At 35.0% G+C, this 19739-nt stretch overlaps 1 long non-coding RNA gene across 1 annotated transcript in view; it reads right to left on the reverse strand.

The window, feature by feature from the left end:
* LOC134757910 (uncharacterized) overlaps positions 1-19739 on the reverse strand; it is a 415727-nt gene that overhangs the window by 365706 nt on the left and 30282 nt on the right. The window lies entirely within an intron of this gene.

Here is a 19739-nt window from a genome sequence, read left to right on the forward strand (position 1 = left end):
TTGTACTAATTTACATTCCCATTAACAATGTGTAAGAGTTTTCCTTTCTCCACATCCTTGCAAATATTTGTTATTTTTTATCTTTTTCATAACAGCCATCCTAACTGGGGTAAGATGATACATCATTGTGGTTTTGATTTGCATTTTCCTGATGATTAGTGATGTTTAACATTTTTTTCATATATTTTTTGGCTATTTGTAAGTCTTTCTTTGAGAAATGTCTGTTCAGACATTTTGCCCCTTTTAAAAATCAGACTGTTATTTTGCTGTTGAGATGAAGTTCCTTGTATATTCTGAGTAATAATCCCTTGTCACTTTAATAGTTTGCAAATCTTTTCTTCCCTTCTTCAGGTTGTCTTCTCTCTGTTGATTGTTTTTGTTGCTGTGTGATATGGTTTGGCTGTGTTCCCACCCAAATCTCAACTTGAATTATATCTCCGAGAATTCTCATGTGTTGTGGGAGGGATCCAGGGGAAGGGAATTGAATCATGGGGTCCAGTCTTTCCCATGCTATTGTCATCACAGTGAATAAATCTCACGAGATCTGATGGGTTTATCACGAGTTTCTGCTTTTGCTGCTTCTTCATTTTCCTCCTGCTGTCACCATATAAGAAGTGCCTTTCGCCTCCCGCCATGATTCTGAGGCCTCCCCAGGCATGTGGAACTGTAAGTCCAATTAAACCTCTTTTTCTTCCCAGTCTTGGGTATGTCTTTATCAGCAGCATGAAAATGGACCAATACACTGTGTGTTTTTAAATCTGGTTATTTGTTTGCTTATTCTGAAAGTTAAGAATTTCTTGTATATTTTTGATGAGGCCTTTATCTGATATGTCCTTTGCAAATATTTTTTTTCAATCTGTGCTTGTCTTTCCATTGTCTTGACAATGTCTTTTGCACAAAAAAGTTTCTAATATTAATGGATTCTAGATTATCAATTATTTTATTTATTAATCATGGCTTTGGTGTTGTATGTAAAAAATTATTGCCAAACCTAAGGTCATTTAGATTTTTCTTCTATGCTATCTTCTTGGTGTTCAATTGTTTTACATTTTATTTTTAGGTCTGTGATCCACTTTGAGTTAATTTTTGTGAAGCATCTATGGCCTGTCTTTAGATTCATTTTTTTGCAAACAAATTTCCATTTGTTCCAACACACTTGTTGAAAAGACAAACATTTCCCCATTGTATTGACTTTGATCCTTTTTCAAAGATGAGTTGACTATAACTATATGTGTCTATTTCTGGGTCCTCTATTCTGTTCCACTAATCTTTTGCCTATTCTTTTGCTCATTAATTACAGCATATTGACTACTGTAGCTTTGAACATGCATATTTAAGTTAAATTATTTATTAAATATCACATGATATTCCAAATATAAGAAATACAGATATAAGAAATCATTTTCTTATATGCTGTTATCATTATTGTTTCAAAAAACTCATACACAATATAGACATGAAAAATTGAGTTTTAATAGCAACACTAGTATTTGAAATAGTACTGCCACTGAAATCATTTTTCTATTTTACTGTAAATTACTACTGCACTTTAAAAGCGATATTTGAAACTCAAGTTAATTTTAAAACATGCACATAACTCAGAAATGATGTATGACATATTCAGAAAATAGATTTATAGTCAGCATTTGGAAAGACAGGAAAACATAGAAGCCCTATTATAATTAAACATTAATTCATCAGAAATATTTCAAAAACTAAAATAGCAATTATGAAAATATTTTTAAGTCTAAGACCAAGACATATTTAAAAAAAAAAATCTTTAACACCAAAGAAGCACTTTTGATAGCAGAAGACATCCCTGTTCCTATGAGTGCAGCATTCCCATAGGTTAAATTGCACCAACAAATTGGCTTGTAATTGGTTATTTTTTAAAATTTAAACTTTTATTTCAGATTTGGGGGGGCACATATGCAGGGCTTTTACCTGTGTATATTGTGTGATGATGAGGTTTGGGGTACAATTGATCCTGTCCCCCAGGTACTGAGTATAGTATCCAAAAGTTTTTTGTCCCTTGCCCCTTTCTCTCCCTTCCCCCTCTAGTAGTCCACAGTTTCTATTGTTGCCATCTTTATGTCTATGAGTGGGTAATTTTTGTTATTAGCATTGATTTTACTTGTACATTCTTTGGTGGCATGGTAAATTGAGGTAATCTGTTGTTATTAAACAACCGGTACATATCCACTGTTTAGAAACAAAGAGAAGGAGAAACTGCATATGAAGTATCCAGGAAATGAGAGAATACTAAGAAACAATTTAGCATAAGTGACAACTTTTCTTCTCCACGTAGGGTGCAGAAAAGGTACAAAATTGAGAGTGCACTTAAAATGACAAAAAACATGAATAAGAAATTCAGGAAAGCATTTGTCTTTATGAATTAAGAACAACTCACCAAAAAATCTCTCAGTTAGAGGTCTGCCGTGTAGGTGAACTAAGCATGCATCAATTTTGAAGGGAAGCTATTTAGTTCGTACGAAATTGTTGTCTACAGTGAATAATAACTAATAGAAATGGTACCTTGCAAGATAAACTTACACATGAGAATTTAAATTTGAACATAAAGCCTATTGATAAAATATGATGAGTTTCTGCTTTTTAGATTAAGCAAGTCTATAATTAATATAACCATTCAAATATACTGGTAGTGGTATAACTTCATTAATGACACACGTAATTGATATTCAATTCAGAACAATTTTTACAGTTTTTAAGCAATTCTTAATTTCTTCTGCCATATATGGATAAGAAGGCAATATTGAATTAGGCAGTCTAGCATTTTCTGCATGTTTGTGATCACATTTAAGTTCCATTGCTCTCACAAAATTTCCTGAAGCTGCCTATGTTTATCTAGGCCTTCTTTTTTATATTAAGATTTATACCATGTACATTCAGAAAACCCATTCAGGAGAAGTCCAAGCCAGGTAAATATTGTAGTGTGTCAAGATTTGATGTGTAATGTGATCTTTTTCAATGAATATTGATTAAGTGCAGAAATTCCTTGCATATCTGGCCTTTCCACCTTATGTTTCAGTAATTCTAATTGCAAAAGAAAAGTGATAACTCAAATGAGGATAGAATAAATAATTTGTAAAGGGCTCATCGATGTGAATAACTTGTTGGGTTTTTTTTTTTTTTTTGCTTACACCTTCACGTTGCTGCCTTGAGTTGAAAAACAAGTCAAAACTGAATGACAAATTGTCTAGTATATCTTTCTAAGAAGATTGTTGTGAGAATTAATTGAGATAATATATATAAAGTGTCAAGTACATAATAATTAATAGACACTAGTTATCATTATGATATATACATTAACAAGAATGATTGATATGTTTATTTTTAGCCTTCTAAATTTCTGATAACCAAGGTATAAATATATATGTAATGTTTTAAATGATTTCCAGTACACAATTAAATTATTTGAGACTGATATCTGTCTCAAAAAAATTAAGCAGTTCAAATAAAGCATGTTTGTAAAGTATAAATATTTTTACTTTTAATTCCACAGCAACAAGTAAAATTTTACTTATACACATCTTAGGATATATTTAATGCTTGCCTTCAAAATATCCATTCCTTCTTTCTTCAGCAATAATTCACAATGTTTATTTGAAGACTCACCTCTGCAGAGTTCTCATTTTAAATTTTTTATTCTATCTTTCTTTGAAGAATCAAATGTGTCCTGCATTCCTTTGAGCAAAGTCTTTTTACTGACATATAATAGTTGTACATACTTTGGGGGTATATGTGATATTTTGATACTTGTATACTATGTGTAATGATAAAATTGGGGTAATTGAGATATCCATCACCTCAAATACTTATCTTTTCTTTGTGTTAGGAACATTATAATTCTTCTCTTTTAACAACTTTGAGATATACAATAAATTCTTATTAACTATATATTTTTACTATACTATCAAATACTCGAACTTATTTCTTCAATATAGCTGTATTTTGTACCCCTTAACAAACTTCTCTTTATCCCCCCTTTCCTTCCCAGCCTCTAGTAACCATCATTCTTCTCTCTATCTTCAAAAGATTCACTGTTTCAGCTCCCACATATGAGTGAGAAGATGTAATATTTGTGGTTTTGTGCCTGGCTTATTTCATTTAACATAATGACCTTCAGTTCCGGCCATGTCACTGCAAATGACAGGATTTCCATCTTTTTATAGCTAAATAATATTCCAATGTGTATGTATACCACATTTTCTTTATCCATTCATCCTTTAATGGACACTAAGGTTGATTCCACATCTTGGCTGTTGCAAACAGTACTGCAATAAACAAGAGAACACAGATATCTCTTTGATATACTGATTTCCTTTCTTCTGGATATAGACCCAGCAATCAAAATCACCATGAGTAATCATCTCACTCTGGTTAGAATGGCTACTATTAAAAAGACAAAATAACAAATTCTGGCAAAGATGCAGAGAAAGGGGTATATTCATACAATGTTGGTGGGAGTGTAAATTAGTGCAGCCATTATGGAAAACAGTATGGAAGCTCCACAAAAACTAAAAATAGAACTACCATATGATCCAAACTTATTTTTTAAGCAGTAGGCATATGACTAAAGAAAAACCAAATGGGGATTTTTGTAAGAGACCCAAGAAAAATAAAATATGTTCTTTTTATGTATCAATCTTTAAAAACAAATTTATACTCTGTGATTTTTTGACGTCTTAAAAAGCTTGCTGGCCAGGGAGAGACTGCCCTTCTCAGAGCTAGCACTTTCTTAGTGTTAGCAAAAGGCTTGGGCCTATAGCAGGTCTGTCATATACAAACCAATCAATCCCAGTCTATAGGTCCAACCACCTCATTTTTTCTCACATACCAAGCCCATATTTCTCCTGCCTTAAATCACAAAAGGGTCAGGTACCAGAAAAACAGCCACATCTCTAGCTCAAAGCCCAATAAAATTATTCAAACTAGCCGATCTTAGCTTGATTATTCCTCCTTGCCTTGCCTTTCTCATGGAAATTCCAATAAAGACTCTGGCTTTGACCTTCCTCTCTTGACTTCTACCACCAGACCAAAACCTGGTGCTTCCCCTGGGGTCCTGCGTGGTGCAGTGACTCCTCTCTGCAACCAGTGTTAATAAACTGCCTTCCAAGCCTTGTTCTAATATCATCCTGTGGCCATGTTGGCTTTACCATACCATATTCAACATTTAAATTCTTAAAACACTTTACTGATCTACTTGAATTTACGAAAAAGACGGAGCCAGTAGAGTCAAATGCCCCATGAAGGAAGGTACTAGAGCTGTGGGACCACCACAAGCAACCTTGAAATGAAGTCTACACAGATCAAGAGATGAAAAGAAACTCAGTCCGGACAACTTTTTTGAATTCTAAATCCAACCATGGTTGAAGCTGTTTCTTAAAACTTACAGTAATGTGAGCTAAATATACACTTTGTTGTTTAATCCAGTCTGATTTGGGACTGTTGACAATTGCAACAGAAACAATCCTGATTCCAAAATTAGTACCAAAACAAGGAAAGCTGAATGTGATAAATCCTAAATTATGCAATTTGCTGAGAAGAATTGAGGTGGAAGCCATAAGGAACAGTTATTTTGGGACTTGGTAATTTTTATTAAATAGTAACCAGTCAGTAAGTTAAAATGTTACCTATTTTATTTGAGACTAAAGCCATGCCATTGCAACTGCATCATCTGAGGCTTGGAAATAAAAATTCAGGAAGGACCTTAGAAAATGTTGTGTTGCCTAATATTTTATCTGTCTCGCCACGGATATATAATAAAGATTCAAGCTATGACATCTGGGCACATAACCATCAATGTTAAACTTTAGTTGCCACTTGTTTGAGACTAAGCCTGTCAGATGAATTATCCTGGATGTCTTGACAGATATTATGTGACTAGATTGTAGATGAACAAAACAAACTCATTATCTGTTTATTATTTCCAGTCTTTATTAACGGTACCGACACTTTCCAACTCACCTAGGTCAAAATATAGAGACAGGTTTGACTGCACTCTTTTCATTAGTCTGCATGTCTACTTGGTATCTCTTTTATCAATACTGTGTCTTCACTCCCAAGACTTCCCGCTGGTTGATGTCTCATTACCTATTGCTTCTAATGATCTATGAGATTAATTCTCTATCTTTATTTAATATCTCTTTCTTACATTGATAATATTCTTACATCAGAGGGAAAATTGGAGGAAAATGATCAGGTGAAAGAGAAGGATCATGTGCAAAAGTACAGAAATGAAAATAAATGACTATTGTAATTTTGTTAAGGAATTGGAGGAACCTTGTCCAGGGACAGCACAGACTTATCATAACAGAGGAGAAGTGATAAGTAATGCTGAATGAAAAGCATAAAGTCAAGTTTTAGAAGGCTCTGAAAAGTGGCAGAGGAATTCTGACTAGATATGGTAATAATTGGTTATGCTTGTAAAATGACATAGTTTACAAAGCACAATAGATGTTTTAATTTAAACTTTGATTTGTGACAGGCAATCTGTACTACAGATGAGAAAATGAAACCAGAATGGTTTGGAGTCTTCAAAAAAATACATATCTAATGGCAGGGCACCTGACTTCGTGCTCAGTGTTCTTTCTTCATTTATTCTACATTACCTTCTGCATTTTTATGCAAAAGATCAAAATGACTGATATTTTATTTAACAAGTGTGCTCTGCCTGCATTAGAAATAACCCTTTAGAAATAAGTGGTTTACGATGTAGAGGACAAAGCTTTTTCTATGTCTGAAGCGAAATAGAGGTTATCAGGTTAGGGGAGTGAGCACAAGGATGTTAGAATTTGCATGAATAAGGCTTTGGGGGTATCATTTAGAAACAAGAAACAGTTTCCTGTAATAATGTTAAATAAACCAATGATGATAACAAAGAAACACTCCTCTGCATATCACAGTTAGAATGTATGAGTAAACTTCCTCTCTAGCACAGTGATAAACATCAAAAGGATACACCTACACTGTTAAGAAACCAGATATCAGCAGCTAGAAGAAAGCATTACAGGGAAGTCATACAGTCAAATTTCATATGGATTCAGTATAGCATTGATATAAAAATAAATAAAAATATTTCTGGAAAAGTTTATGAGACTTTTGCTGGGGTAAAATGTGTTTTGCTATTTTGGAAAAGACAAATGAATATTTCACCAAAACACTAAATCATATTTGTATAACGAGCAGATAGAATATGAAGGGAGAGCATAGAAAAGGAGTGGGGTGCACTGGGGATCACTGATGAGCAACTTTTTCACAGCAACAACATTGCTACCACTGGCAATAAACTCAATGCATCAGGGAACCGAAATGCCAGCCCATTATTGGTAATCTTTGTCAGAGAGTAATAAAATGGATTAAATAAATTAAACAAGGTAAAGAGATGCTATCTTAATGCCTCTAGAATCAATGAGTGGGCTTGTTTACTTGCTTGGTAATGTTTTTGTTTTTTACATTTTTGCTTCATAGTTGTTTAAATTTGTTTTTCAAATGAAAATAGATGTGTAAAAAATAAAATCATAAGTATTAAAATGATTACAGGAAATAGGGAATTCAAAGTCACTATTACAAGCCGATTTTTAAAAAAGAACATAGTAGGTGTTCACAGTGCTTTTATATTCAATAATTTTATTTTCTACTTGCTTATTTTTAAAAATGGGAATTATAAAAACTATCAGTAGTTAAAAGATTATGAAGGTATTATCAAAAGTAACAGCAACAATAAAGTCACCTCTGACACATTGTAACAAACAGAAGAAACACAGTGGAAAAACTACCTGGCAATTTTTGAGATTCTGCTTTTTAAAGTTTACATAAAGTTAAATTGACATAAAATTATATGGATTAATTGCATTTCAATTGCTAGGCACAAAGCTATTATGCATTTAAAGCATACTGCATAATCCATTTTACTAAAAATGAATCCAATTTATCAATAGCTTTTCTTTGTTGATTATTTTGACTGATAAAGAGTAAAAGCAGCCATCATATATAGTAGTGTGAAGAAAGACCATTTCTAACATTTGATACACACACATCAAAAGGTATCAATAACTGCAATCTCTGAATGGATCAATTTATATAGTTTCTCTTTGGCTCCTAAAGTGTGAGCTAAGATAACCAGTCGCATTATTCTTTTATCCTATATACCAGACATTAGCAATTTTAAAAGGCAGACTCTAAAAATAGTGATTCATTGACCTTTAATGTCTCATTTCAATAGTCTGAAGATAAGCACTATTTCTAATAGAGCTACTAACATTTTTGTGATTTTGAAGAATAATTCCTGGTCTTCACTTCAGAAATCAATATCTGCATATAATGATAAACTGATATAATTGCTAACCTAATATAAATATTTTTTGATGAACTACATTTTTTGGGAAGACATTCACAAATAGTTACTGACATGAAACTAGTAGGACCTTATATCTGAATAGTATAGTTTTGGGGAACAATGTGATGTATACGCATCTTCAATGAAGGACTTACTGCCTGAGCTGCTGAGAGTGCTGTGGACATAATCTTTTTGACTATCATTCCTTTCAGGGATTGCCTCAACTGCAGAGTCATCTCCACCAAGGTCCCATTCCTTTCCAGATTGGTCTACATGAGGTATCAAGTCAATATAGATATATAAATTCCTGGCCAGATCAGCCTTCCTGTATCTGCAGAGGCAAGCTTAGAAACTAAGTCCACTGGTGCTGTCCTGATGACTAGGACTTTGGGAGTAGACTTGAATCTGGAGTAGTCCTTAAGCCTGGGGCCAAGGGGGTCAGCCTGGTACTGGGGGGCAGTCCAGAGCCTGGGGCCACCCTAGCCCTAAGATGAGCCTGGTGACTGAGTCTTATGGGTGTACCTACAGCCTGAGTCAGTAAGAGTTGATCTGATGCCTGGACAAAACTGACACATGAGGTTTCTGCACCTAGTCCATCACTGACACCATTTCAGAACCTGCAGCTTTTGGAATTGGGTTGGCAGTGGGCAGCCTGTGGATGGACTTCAATGGTGAGACTGGAGCCTGCTGCTACAATATCAAGCCTGGCATCAGGGCAGGCCTGGAGCTTCAATCATTGATTATTGGCCTAGTGTCTAAGGCATAGTGATATGCTTGATGTTGGGATCTACGGCAAAATTTAGTGCTCAGTTTCCTTTCCTTCCGCCAAGGGAAGGATAGCTCTCTTTAAGCTGTGTTGCCTGATGTTGAGGTAGAGGTAATGTGAAAATATGGATCTTTCCTAACCTCTTCAATGCATCTTTTTTTATTTCTGTGTTATGCTTAGATGTTACAGTCTCTCACCCAGGTTCCTTAGCCCTTGTGAATGTGTTTTGTGAGTGGACAGTTGTTCAAACTGATGTTTCTGTGAAGTCCTACTCTGTTGTATTGTCATCTTCTAGATCTTCTAGTAAATTTTTCATTTTAAATACTATACTTTTCAACCCTAGAATTTCCATTTGGTTATTTCTTTTAATTTATGTCTCTTTATTGATTTTCTCTATTTGATTTGCCATCTTTATTAAACAAGTAAGCTTTATTTTTGTAATCATCATTTCCTTTAGTTCTTTAATCATATAATGGATAATCTGAAGTTCTTATCTAAAATTTAACATCTGGTTGTTCTCACAGGTAGTTTCTTTGGCTATTTTTTTCCAGTGTAGGGGTAATACTTTCCAATTTCTTCGCATGGCTAATAATGTTTTGTTGGAAACTGGACATTTCAGATAATAGTTCTAGCAATTCTGAATACTGATACCTGGCCTACACCCCCGGGGCATTTTAGGAAGAGTATAAGTCAACTTCCTCCTCTGCCTCATTGTGAAGTCTGCTGTTGCTACTCAGGGTGCATAACCTTGGGTAAACTTATAGGCATCAGTGGGATAAGAGTGGCTTGGTTGTCTTTAATTGGCTCTTTCTCTTTTTCCTCACCAAAACCAGCTGTTAAGCACCACTAATTGCTGCCTGATTGCTTTATTGTTTTCAACAATGCCCTGAGGGTCTTAATTGCTTCACAGAACACTCCAGTCAAATATTAACTCCTTTCAAAAGATGGTTCTGGAACTCAGATTTTGAGATATATTCTGACCACAAGAGGACTTGTCCCAGGTGTCTCTCTCCAGGTTTCTCTCCAGAATACTAAACAGACTATAGTTTAGCCTGTATAGCCAATGAATCTATCAATTTTCTCTCCCAATTTTCTTTCATTACAACTTCTACATTTTTTGAGGCATGAACTCCTTCAAAATCTGTTCAATTAAAGCGAATTCCTTAGACACGGAATTTGGAGGTTTCTTTTCTAAGTCTTGCTTCCCTCCTCCTCCCATCCCACAGAAATATTTATGTGTGAAAGTTCTAGTTCTGGGGGAAGAAATATTGACGCATTTCACTTTAAGTGAAGCTCCTCTTTAGTTGCTGAAGGCTAGGCAGATGTTGTAGCAGAACCCCCAAATTTCTTTGGCTTGCCTCCCTTGGCATGGAACCCCCAGTCTTTAAGTTTGGGCATGGGGAATCAAGTCTCCTGTATTCTCAGAGGTGCATCCTGACCTCAGCTACCTGTTGCTAGACTATGATCTGTGTATATGAGGCCGAGAGGTGAAGGGCTTTCTTCTGTTCTATGAGTGGGTTCTGAGAGAAAGAAGAGAGACCCTCACTTATTGGATGAGAAATGTTGACATACTGCCCCTCTGGAGAAGACAGCCTTATAACTAGGAGCTGTGGAGAGAGGGAGTTCTTATTTATTTCTGCTATTAGTTTGCAGTGGAATGTCCACCTCACTTAGCTTATGCAGGTGATAGAGAACATGGATGTTGGTACAAAAATTAAACTTTCATGATTCTTACTGCAAATAGTGAAGTAGAGGCTCCTCTTCAAAGAGATTTTCCTCCCCATCTAATTAAGAATAAATAATAAATTCTCTTAGAAGCAAAATTTATTCAAAGACCTGTGATAATATTCTTAGATATCTGCTAGCTGTAATAAAGAAATCAACATACTTTGTGTTCTTAGTTCCCACAATTTACTCTAAATATTTGCTCTGGCATGCTTATACTGGTCCAAGCAAGCATTAGGTCATAGCCTGTTCCTCTTCCTTATTTGGAGGTGTTTTTACCTTTCTCAGGATTCCACAAATTACTTCCTCTTTCCTTTGTTCTCTTCTGCCTTTGCCTCTTTTGAAAAGTTCTAAGTTGCTAGCCAATCGGGACAAATACAGAATGTGAGGTCCCATTCCAGCCAATGGAAACCAGACACAGCAATAGGGTGGACGCATCAGGTTATAAATGACCCTGTCTCCTTTGTTCAGTGTACTCTCATGGCAAAACTGCTGGCGAGTGTACCCTTTCTGCAGAAAGTAAAAAAAATGGCCTTGATGAGAAAATTAATGTTCAAGAACTATTTCTTTGTGATACCGGAGAACAAGCATTTCTAACATTACCATGTTTTAGTAGATTTTCTTCAATAAGTGTTTTTATACTTGCAGTATGCCATTAGGAACATTTTCAGAGAATTTAAATGGCTCCTTTCAAAGTAATTTTCACTACTTGAGATGGCAATGGGGTCTTTGGAGTGCCTTACACTGTCATGCCCAATTTTATTATGACCTAATTTAAGAATATAATTTGTCTTGACCCAGTACACACACACACAACCACATACACACAAAAACACACACACTTAAAACCTAAAACCAAATCCAAATTTTGTGGAACAATATTTTTCCTTACTAAGTGTGATTCTCTCTGCTATTTTCTAATCTATTTTGCTTAATTAGAAAAAGTTTGGAATATCTAAATTGATTTTACCCCCGCTAACAGATTGTGATTCATACATTATGTAACACTGCTCAAGTTGATTTGCAGTTTTGATTTGTTCATTCTTTTATTTTATTAATTCAACATATAATTATTTAGCACAGTAGTTCGATTTTCATTCTGGGCAGTACAAATCTGAATGAAACAATGATTTGTTCAGAGGAACATAGAATCTACTTGAGCAGTCTGTTAAAAGTGAAAATACTATTGACAAGATACATGACATTGAAGATTTTCAAGTGAAGGTATTGTGATTATACCTATACTAGGAAATCAATTCTGGTGTTGACATAAATGTTGTATAGGTAGTGGGGAGAAATCAGAATCTAGTATACCAGTTTAGGGCTGTTGCAGTAAGTCAAGAAACATTATGTGAACCCAAATTTAAATGTTATAATAGCATTAGATAAGTGAGAGTTGAGAGATGACAATATAAAATACATGTAGGATATAGACTCAGTAAGATGCAGTAATAGGGTGATATCAGCATAAGAATGCTCTCGTGCAGTGGAGGATGCATGTAACATCATTTACTTAACAAGGGGAAAAAGTGAGAGAAAGAATATGTTTGAGGAAAGTAGAGAAGAAAGTGTTTCTCTATTCTGCAAATCTGATCATTTGTCTTTCATAATTGAGAAATATGAACTGTCAGAAAAACCTTAACTAAAAACTCTGGTGGAAATTTTAGGGATTAAACAGAGAGTTACACACCACTGAGTTAAAATGGAGAATATTCAGTAGCTCTGATTTTTGTGCAATTAAATAATTTTGATGTAAATGTTTTATGTATTTGGCACTTTTTGGTGTTTCTTTTAGTGTAATGACTATTGTCACTTGCATTTTAGTGATACGTAGTTTATTTAAAAAGAAAGCAATGTATTTAACAAGTACATACCACATGATCACTTTAAATTAAGTGTCAATATAAGCAAAGGCTCCAGGAGCTTTACACTTCTATTTTTATTGTTTCATTCAGATTTGTACTGCCCAAAATGAAAATTGAACTGGTGTGCTAAATAATTGTATGCTGCATTAATAAAATAAAAGAATGAACAAATAAACTCAAACTGCAAATCAACTTGAGCAGTGTTATGTAATGTATGAATCACAATCTATTAGCAGGGGATAAAATAGATTAAAAATAGAAATAATTTTTTCAAGCAATACTCAACATTTTTCCTTTTCTCTGTTCATTTAAACAATAACAATACATTTTTTTTCTGCCCATCGTACTGCCTAATTAATGCCTGAGTTAGAAGTTCAGAAATCACTTTGACGCCAATAATTGTACGTTATAACAAGACTACATTCCCTTTGTACCTGTGCTACTGAAAACAGGCAGTGGTAACAGGCATTTGTTCAGAAATAATTATAAAGTTGCCTTTAGCTTAAATGCTCTAGTAAAAACTTTGTGTGACAGTTTCTAGTGAAATTTTACCTACTTGAGAAATTTGAAAAATTGTAAATACCTTTGCAGTTAATAAAATGATTATTTTAAGAGACATTTCCATTATCGATGGTTCATTTTATATTTCATTGTTTCAAATCAAAATATTTTAACTTACATTATTCTCTTCAACACTTCAGAATTTTTTGTTCACACTGCTTTTTTTTTTTTTTTTTTTTTTTGAGACAGAGTCTCCCTCTGTTGCCCAGGCTGGAGTGCAGTGGCGCGATCTCGGCTCACTGCAAGCTCTGCCTCCCGGGTTCATGCCATTCTCCTGCCTCAGCCTCCCGAGTAGCTGGGACTACAGGCACCCACCACCACGCCTGGCTAATTTTTTGTATTTTTAGTAGAGATGGGGTTTCACCAGGGTCTCGATCTCCTGACCTCGTGATCCGCCCACCTTGGCCTCCCAAAGTGCTGGGATTACAGGCGTGAGCCACCGTGCCTGGCCACAATGCCTTATGTTTTAATCAAAGCTTCCAAAATTTCTATCTCAAATCACCTAAACTTCATAAAGTCCTTGAAAGATTATAGAAAATAATATATTAATATCAAATTCGCTTTATGATTATCATACTTTTCACTGTGTTAAAAGACTTTCTTTTATTATTATTATTATTATTATTATTGAGACGGAGTCTCATTCTGTCGCCCAAGCTGGAATGCAATGGTGCGATCTCGGCTCACTACAACTTCTGTCTCCCAGGTTCAAGTGATTCTCCTTCCTCAGCCTCCCGAGTAGCTGGGAATACATGTTCCTGCCACCACGCCCAGCTAATTTTTGTATTTTTAGTAGAGATGGGATTTCACCATGTTGACCAGACTGGTCTTGAAGTCCTGATCTCAAGTGATCCACCCACCACCATGTCCGGCCCAGACTTTTATGTTTTATAGTTAAAACTTATTTCCTGGACAAAATAAAAATAAAACAAGACAGAACAGTGGAAATAAGCTAACTTTTGCAAAGTAATATTGTTTTTCTTTACCAGTGATCTTTGGGTGAAACCTTTTCTTCCTATTTCATTTATTGCCTTTCATGACATCAGACATCCTTGACTATTACTTCTACAGAACTCACTTGTATTACTAATGTTGCTTTGTATTTTCTAGTGTATACTTAAGGTTTAAATTTTATGTTGATCAAAGTTCTATAAATGTCAAAAAGAAGAAATTCTCTAATCTGAAGTTTTGAAAAATCTCTGGATTGCTGTCAGGTAGCAAGTATGTGGTACATGACTCAGGATTTGTGGAAGAAAATGTAAATATCAATCCATTAAATCTGATTATTTCCCCATTGTCTTGGTTTATATCCTGCTGCAAAAATCCTAAGGTTAAACATTAATGCTATTATGCAGCTTTGAGCCTGATACTTGATAATTTGTGAAATGTTAACAGAATAATAATCAGGAGATATTTTTAAATTTTTGAAAAGTGTCATTATTACCAGAGTGATAAAATATTCAAGTTTTTTCTTTTCAAACACACCTTACATTTACAGCATACAAGGAAACAATGACATCCATACAGAACTTTAGTAGAACTCAATGACCCAACTGAAAATTAGTCATTTGTAAATACACTGAAATGTGAAATGACTGGTCACAACAACTACCATAAAGCCTTCTGTTTATACTACTCTTCCATTGATATATTTGTTCTCTCTTCTTTAGTTTTATACTTGCTAACTGAGATGACAGAACTTTACAGGCTCATTAAGAATTATTTGGCCTGAAGATGAATTGCTATGATCTGAAATGAACTGTGTTACATTTAAGATTCCAGTGACCATCTTCATGCCAAGGTTGATTACATTTAAAATGAAAACTTTGAAAGAAGTTGAGGAATTTTCTCTCAGAATAAAGCAGGGGAGGAACACACTGCACAGGAGATTGTAAATGAGGAATTTAAAATCCAAACTGACTCCGTCCTACTAAAAATAAAAAAAAAATTAGCTGGGCGTGGTGGCGGGCACCTGTAGTCCCAGCTGCTCGGGAGGCTGAGGCAGGAGAATGGCATGAACCCCGGAGGCAGAGCTTGCAGTGAGCCGAGATCGTGCTGCTGCACTCCAGCCTGGGCCACAGAGTGAGACTCTGTCTCAAAAAAAGAAAAAAAAAATCCAAACTGACCAGGGAGATGCAGGTAGGAGCTAAAATGCAGCCTCTGAAAGAAGCCAAACAGTAAAACATGGAAGAAGACAAAAAAGAGATTCAGGGGGGATTCATTGATCTTCTCAGAAAATGTGTATCGAGTATTGTGGAAAAGGGTTTGATAGCATGGACTGGTTATGGAGAGTCTAGACTGGAATCGTAGCCTAGGTGCATGACTTCAGGACATTTATGTAACTTTTCTGTACCTCAGTTTCCTCATCTGTTAAATGAAGTTGGTAACCCCTGTAAAGCCATCAAATCAATGTTCGACATGTGGCAAGTGCTTTATAAAGATTAGCCAATATTACTATGGTCATCACTATCATTGTGGTTATTGTTTCAACATTTTATTACCAGTAAGTGATCCAACAAATGAGAGATAAGACAGAGTGCCCATTCTCAAAAAGCTTTATCTATTGCAGTTTTTCAGTTATGAGTTTAAAAGCAACTGATCTTTTTAAAAAACCTTACATACATTTTTAAAATATAAAAGATAAATATAAGTTACATAAAATATAAATGAATAAATGAATTGCTGTCACTGAAGTTGTAATGGGGAATCAATCAGGATATATTGTGCTGTTGTATTGTTTATTCTTTGGTTTCTACTTACCTAGTTATTAATAATTGAGCCTGTGACCTGGGGATAATCCAATACTGTCCAATATTTTGCTAGAATGTTTTCATAAATCAGAGTATAAGGTGTTCCCTGTCTCTGAATCAATTTCATTATCTTTGATTTTCAAACTTTTTAAAATCCAACAGAAAATATGCAAAATATCCAAGAAGCCAAAATGAAAAAATAAAATCTTAACTACAAAAATTTAGGAGCTTAAAAGTTGTAGATATGGAACATACATATTAGTGAAATAAGATTAATCAGAACTTTATTTAAATACCCATGGGGTTGATAGTTGGTAAATTAATGTTGCTACAAGAACATCTCTGTAATCAGTTAATGAAATAATATGACTTCTTTATTAAGAGTTAAAAATTAACATGTAAACAAAGAAGCTTTATGTTAGTTATAGCAGAAGTTGAATACCTGATATAATTTTAAAGAGAAACTGTTTTCAGAAAACTATGACCCACTCTTCAGCATTTCTAAAGTTGAGGCAAAGGAACCAAGTTTGATATCTTCAGAGAAAATCTTTTTGGCCACAGTGTCCTATGCAGTTTGTTCTTTAATACATTCTTCTATTTTTTAAAGAAAATTCAAGAGCATTAAGGCTACCCATGGAATTGAGAAAATTATTATTGATGACTGTCTCTATGCATGGATAATAAAAATAATAGCCTCATTTATTAAACTTTTGTCACTTCAAATTTCAATCAAGTATCTTAAATGAACTTGGGAGAAGACTTTAATTAGAAATGGGGAGAGCTTAGACTAATTTCCATGAGGGAACAAAGCAGACAGGAGCCTGGGGCCTGGAACCGCAACCCTTAGTGAATGAGGCAGAGGGATCCTCTGTGGAGGAAGAAGGTGCAAGGACTGTTCCCTTGATATGAGAGACAGGCTCATTGATGGGAAGATTTAGTCCCAGGCCTGATGTGATGTTTGTCTACTCTCAACACTCAAGAGTACCTGCTGCTTGTCAATGGAGTCTTCACTACTTGGGTGGAAGTCACTACCTAACTGTGTAGCACAGTGTCCCACCCCATCTCCTCTGTGATGATATGTATTTGCCAGCTTCTCCGGGCCCCACTGGAACCCTGGGCCCCTGTTCCAGGAGTAGAAAGCCTGAGCAGTGGCGGTATTAGCCTTGAGAAAGATGAAAATGTGAGCAGCCAAAGGAATCATCCAGAAACCCATCAAGCCTGCAGTCGAGCCATGTGAGTCAGGGAAGGCAGTGTGGGGAGGGGAGGAGGATGGCAAAATGAGACATCTCAGAACTACCCTCCCTTTTATAGGGAGAGAGAGGAAATGAGGAAACCAGACCAGAAAAACAGATGTGTTACAAATATACATCTGGACTATAATTTTAAGTTCAGGTTCTGTGCAAATATCTGTCATCCAGTCAACTACCAGTGCATTAGTTATTATAGTTTTGCCTCTATGATGTTCATATCCAATTACATAATAATATAATGATCAATATTCCTTTGTTAGATAAATATTTTTAAATGGCAGCTTTTAAAATGACTTCTCAAGTATATACCCTTGCTCCGTGGTACTGGCACAAGTATTTGTGAGAAGGACCAACATTGCACTAATCTGTAATTTGTAATTTCACAGAGGCACACATTTGAATTGCACAAACTAGGGGAGAAATAACAAGTCACTGTGCCTGGCCTCCCTTCTAGCATATCCAGAAGAATATTGTTCAGTCTCATTTATCCCATATGCAATTATAAAAGCAGTTTTTAATTTTGTAAACTAGATAAAAAATTAAAGATATTAATCACTGCTGATGATGCTAGAGTTTAAAAATTGAAGTAATCTGCAAAACTCATGATTTTAAGAAGGAAAACAAAAATGTTGGTTACATTAGAGAATGCACTGGTGAAGCAATAGCTTCACCATGTGATTTATGATGGGAATGGGCCTCCTATAGGTTTTATGAGGAAACAAGAAAAAACTTTGCTAATATGACTTTAGTGGATACTGTGGTTTATAGAAAATATGCTCATCCATTTTTTAAAAAAAATCATTAGTGAAAATTGAAGAGTCATTTTACTTGAGGTCTGGCAAATGTGTAACTCTCAAGAGAAATAAAATTTAAAAGACATTTAGCAGGTATCCCTTCATCATCATCTCTCCTATTTCATTAATATCAGCTAATTTGTTTTTAGCCCTACTGGAGTTATAATATGTTATTAGGCTGGGTATGGTAATAGCAAAACTTACTGCAATAACCTTATAGAGGAAGTATCCTATATTTATAGAATTATTGAGGATTTTTAAGAGATTGATTTTATTTTTTCTTATATGCTACCATCCTTGATGGGGGAAATTATATGCTAGAGCTAGGTTGGAAATCCAAACACTTAATATATCTCAATCTAGAACATCAAGATCATGTTATATCTCTGGTTATTTTATTTATCAGCAAGTATTTTTAATCCCTATGTTTGTTACATATCCCCATATATTAGTTTCTTCTCACACTGCTATGAAGAAATACCTGCGACTGGGTAATTTATAAAGAAAAGTTTGATTTACTCACAGTTCTGCATGGCTGGGGAGGCCTCAGGAAACTTACAATCATGGTGGAAGGCAGCTCTTCAAAGGGTGACAAGAGAGGATGAGTGTCTAGCAAGGGGGGATGCCCCTTATAAAAACCATCAGGTCTCGTGATAACTATCACAAGAACAGCATGGGGAGAAACCACCCCCATGGTTCAATTACCTCACACCAGCTCCTTCCCACATATGTGGGAATTATAAGACTACAATTCAAGATGAGAGTTGCCTGGGGACACAAAGCCAAACCATATCAACCCATATTTAATGAGAGACAACAAATGGTTTCTGTATTCAAGTATTTCATAATCTGCTCAAAAAAATAAGGCATATAAACAAGTACTCATATATCAACAATAAAATGAATGCTACAGAAAATATGGGTTATAGAAACTCATAGGAGAAAGGAATATATGAGGCAGACTGGTCAAATAAATGGTGGAAATTTATGATTTAACATAATCACTCTGGATTGCTAAGAAGAGATTTCAGGGAGAAAAAGTAGAGAGAGAGACCAGTAAAAAGCTTTGTTCCAAACCAGACTAAAAATTTGGTGGATTAGAACAAGGTAGCAGTAGTAATAATGGTCAAAAGTAGTTGGATTTTGTTTATATATTTTGAAGGTTACATTGACAAATTTGCTAACGGATCAGATAGGGAGTGCAATAGAAACAGATAAATCAAAGTTAGGCCCAAGTTTCTTGGCCTGAATAAATTTAAAAAAATAGAATTGCCATTTACTGATATGAGAAGACTTTAAAAAGAATCAATTTGAGGGAAAATTCAAGAAGCTTATTTGGTGGCATGTTATGATAAAAAAAATTAATATCCAAATAGTGATGTTGAGTAGATAATTGATAATATGAGTCTGAAGTGCAGTGAAGAAGTCCAGACTGAAAATACAATGTTTGGTTTCTTCAGAGTATGGTTGATAAAGTCCTAAGACTGGTGAAATTATCTAGGGAAGGAGCATACACAAAAGGAATTTCAAGATTAAGCCTGGGGGGCAATACAATGTTTTAAGGTTAGGGAAATCAGGAAGGACAACTAAAGGAATCTGAGAGTGAGTGGCCAGTAACAAGGGGGAAATTTTAAGATACAGCGATGCTCTAAGGATGATGTGAGGACAG

Source organism: Gorilla gorilla, chromosome X (assembly GCF_029281585.2).
Source record: "Gorilla gorilla gorilla isolate KB3781 chromosome X, NHGRI_mGorGor1-v2.1_pri, whole genome shotgun sequence".
NCBI classification, from domain to species: domain Eukaryota; kingdom Metazoa; phylum Chordata; class Mammalia; order Primates; family Hominidae; genus Gorilla; species Gorilla gorilla.